The sequence below is a fragment of the Haliotis asinina genome, chromosome 9 (genome assembly GCF_037392515.1).
Source record: "Haliotis asinina isolate JCU_RB_2024 chromosome 9, JCU_Hal_asi_v2, whole genome shotgun sequence".
In the NCBI taxonomy this organism is placed as follows: Eukaryota; Metazoa; Mollusca; class Gastropoda; order Lepetellida; family Haliotidae; genus Haliotis; species Haliotis asinina.
Genome location: NC_090288.1, coordinates 38,514,325 through 38,518,550, shown reverse-complemented (window position 1 = coordinate 38,518,550; position 4,226 = coordinate 38,514,325). Strand labels below are relative to the sequence as shown.

General features: G+C 43.2%; 1 pseudogene; it reads right to left on the bottom strand.

The window, feature by feature from the left end:
* Nucleotides 1-1,263: 1,263 nt before the first annotated feature.
* Nucleotides 1,264-2,778, bottom strand: LOC137296434 (alanine aminotransferase 2 pseudogene; annotated as a pseudogene).
* Between the last annotated feature and the right edge of the window lie 1,448 nt (nucleotides 2,779-4,226).

Sequence of the window (4,226 nt, the reverse complement as noted above, 5' to 3'; positions counted from 1 at the left end):
TGAAGCCATTTGATAGCCATAGAAGCACCGTCATTTTGTCATTCTGAACATACTGGTGGTCAATGGTTGAAACCATGTGAATCCTTAAGATTTTGTTTTTAAGATCGAATAGCAGCTAAATTGCCCTGGGTGCGCATAAAGTTCTGCATGTAGGATGTGGTCCCCCACAGTGGTTATTGCACCACTGGACTCGATGTAGTCGTTGCAGCACAGGTCCAGATAGGGTCTTCTAACTCGAATCGAAGTCCAACTGCTTATGCCGATACTCAGATGAAAGCAGGCACGGCACTTGCAGTCGATATGACAATTCAATTCCGCAAATGACATACCCGGATGTGCTACCCTGCGCTGCAGTGGTAATCCGAGGTCTAGCCTTCAAGGCCGACCTTGCGTACAATTGGTTTGTTACTATCGGTTTCACAAACGCCTGATGATACTCGTACTGATGAACATTCAGGTGACACACAACTGTAGGCGGGGAGTCCCCAGCCTCCAGACGTCCAGTGGTAATATATACAACAGTGAGCCACAAAACAAAGAAGAACAGCAAAAATCAACTGGCTACAACGTATGTGATTTGTTCAGTATCACAACAGAAAGGGAAAAGTTCATGTGTCTCATCCAAGCGACTGATTAAGTTTGGGGACTTAGGTTGATTGCATGTTATACAACGAAATAAAGCCATACGACTCTATTACAACTATACAGACAGACAGACAGACAGTTTATTCAGTGATACTGGCCGCATGGCCGATAGTACAATTTAGGTTGATTGTCGCATAAACAGTCACGTGTTACTATACTTTTGAACAGCTTTCGTGGATTTTAAATACATGTTTTAAATGCAAAGCAAGAGAACGCACACTATGCATGTTTTGTGAGCTTAAGATATTTGCCATCGGCTGCTTACAACAGGTAATAGTTTTTAATTCTGGAAGGTATTTCAGCCTTAACTGTGCATATTTGTCACACTTAAATATGATGTGTAACTCATCTTCCAAATCACCTGAATTACAATTTGTACAAAGAGCATCTCTGAGTTCATTGCATTTTCTCTAACGGAACGAGGTAATTTTAAAACTGTGCAATGATATTCTAAATTTACACAATGCTCATGCAAGAGAATACTATAGTTACATATACCAACAAATTATTTAAAACATCAAAAATATTTGTGTAGGTCTGATTGCTTCATTGGTGATCACTACAAGCTACTACGCCTCGGTTAAAACCACTGTAAAGAACAACCATTTACCCCAGTCTTTATTTATACTGTTCGAGGAACTTTAGATGGAAGGTGCGGAAATCCTGCAACACCGAATGGATCTCTTCCAGGGGAGGTAGAAAAGTAGTGCGGAAATGGTAGGTTCCGTCCTTCTGGCCAAATCGACTGCCAGGAACCGTACATAATCCGGTCTCCTCCAAGAGACTGAAACAGTAGAACGCATCTGGCGCCTGGTTGTTTTTCTTTGCTTCTTCAACAGCTTTGGGAGGCAGGTATACCTGTGGAAAGGCATACATGGCGCCTTGAATTTCATTACATTTGATACCATCAACAGAATTGAATGTATCGGTCACAAGGCGAGCTTTCTGCTTCAGTAGTGACAAAACTTCCTCTTTTTCTTCTATGAAGAGTTCATAAGATGGCTCCCCTCGTACGGGAGGGTTTGTGACCACATCCATGACGACTTGTCCTGAGACATTCGGGCACAGTTTGGCAGAGATGGTCTTCAGATACTGCATACGGACCTCCGGGTCAAGGTTGATGACCTCTGTGTATCCCCCTCGGTAGCCACATTCGCCCATAAAACCTTTCGATGCCGACATGAATGATGACAGCTCCATTTGGTTGTAGTCAGGTCCCATTTCCATGAGAACTTTCTTGAAGGAGAGGAACTCGCTACCTTGTGTATAGACATTATGCTGATAAACCTCGTCAGCCAAAATAAACAGTTTTTCTTGTTTGGCGAATCGGATTACTGCTTGAATGTTTTCTTTGGTCAATACTTGACCTGTTGGGTTACCAGGATTAATGATGACAATCGCTCGTGGTTTACAATGAGGTTTGGCTTCAGTTATGGCTCTGTTCAGTTCATCGACCTCCAAAACCCATTGTTTTTCTTCCTCCAGGTAATAGTGGATGGGGTAGGCGTTGTACTCCGCAATAGCAGCTGAATACAGAGGGTACTGTGGTACTGGAATCATGATACCAGCTCGTTCATTCCCATCCCTTCCCGTGAGCAGCAGTGTCAGGATAGACCTGATCCCATCACTGGCTCCACTGGACATTATAATGTCATCAGGATTTGATGGAAACCCATCTCTCTGAGTGATGTAGTTGGCAATATCCTCTCTTATCACAACCACTCCTGCACTGGCACTGTACGACCCAAGGCTTGCTCCACGACATCCAGCCAAAATACGTCTTGCCCGGCTTTTAGCATCTTCGGGGAAATCCTGACTATTCAGCAGATCCGGATATGTGCACAATGCAAGCACCTGCCGTATGAATGTTATTGGTTTTTGTCCGGTTGCATGGCAATCACCAGCGTGTGCCTTTACCACCTTTTCGAAAGACTTTCGGGCTCCGTTTTTTATTTCTTTGTCGATTTCATTGGCCCGTGTTACAATAGGTCCTCGGACTGCATACTCCATAAGTTTGACGTTCGGATTAAGTGTTTCTACAGTCAAAACCTTGTCTGTGCCTTGTGAGCCCATCTTGTCAATCTGATATTGCAAGCGACGCAGAGAAAATTACTTACTACTTGATGCAGTCGGTTGGTAATGTGTATTTCCTTAAGCCTCAGCCCTAGACGTGTCCAGTAACGAACCGTACCTATATGAACCTGGCTTACATCACCAGCACTATTTCAGTCTCGACGCTTTGCTTCCTCCAGTCGTTTCGCCAGGTGACCAGGGGCGGACAACTCTACAGTTCAACATCACGGAAAGTTACTGCACAATGTATGATCGGCACGTACAGTTGGGTGAAAGATGTACCAGGTACGTGTCCAGGTATTTGGCCAGACATGTACAAGTGTTCACCCCCAGCTCTGATCTCATGGGGAAGGGGGTCACGGTTTGTTGAAGACGCCACGCGCCATCACTAAATCAACAGTAGATCCAGTCACACTCGCTGACATATGAGTATGTTGACTTATATAGTATATAAAACAATTATACAAAAAGCTCAAGGTTTTCACTTACCGAAAATTGATAAGGACCCAGGAAACAAAAAAAAAGTATTGAAAAGCTGGTGTGTAATCCGTCAGGGAAGACTGTTACGGAAATGTAAACAAATGTCAAGCGTGTTCTCATGTAAGGGTCAACTAGATATTTCAAAGATACAGCAGATGACTAACTACCTAACGCCCTGGATGCGTATACCAAGCAGTACACAAGATATCCTCTCAAAACCGTAACTTATTCAGTTAGACTTATTTCATGAGCTACATATATTAAGCTTATAAAATCAGCAATAAAATACTGTGGGACCCAAAACGCCATGTTAGAACTGAAAATTGCATTTAGCTACTTGACGTGTCAGAAATGTCTGCTTAATGCAGAAGGTGTACAATAATTTGCACGACCCCTAATGTTAGAGGAGTGTGTGTTTATGAAACACTACCAAATACTGATCATACCAGGTGCGTGGCAAACGCTGAGTATCCCGTCACAAACACATGCAAAGACAAGTTAATATCAATCTAAAATATATGTCACAGGCCAAACTGGGGAACTACATGGGGTCTAACCTTCTAAATATGTCACATTTGTGTAGACACTACAGTAAGACCTGTCTGAATGCTTTACTAATGCTTCAACCTTGATATGGATGAAAGTTTCATTTGTAGAAAGAGCATGTTGGATTACTATCTCAGAAGTACAATGAGACGTTGTAACGACAATATCAAAAGTGAAAATGCTAACATAGCAATCTCCGTATAGCTAACAAACAGCATCTGTTTCTTAGATAAGTGAGTGAGTGAGTTTAGTTTTACACCGCACTCCAGCAATATGGCGGCGGTCTGTAAATAATCAAGCCTGGACCAGACAATCCAGTGATCAACAGCAGAAGCATCGATCTGCGGAATTGGGAACCGATGACATGCGTCAATCAAGTCAGCGAGCCTGACGACCCGATGCTGTTAGGCGTCTCTTACGACAAGCATAGTCGCCTTTTATGGCAAGCATGGGGTGCTGAAGGCCTATTCTACCCGGACCTT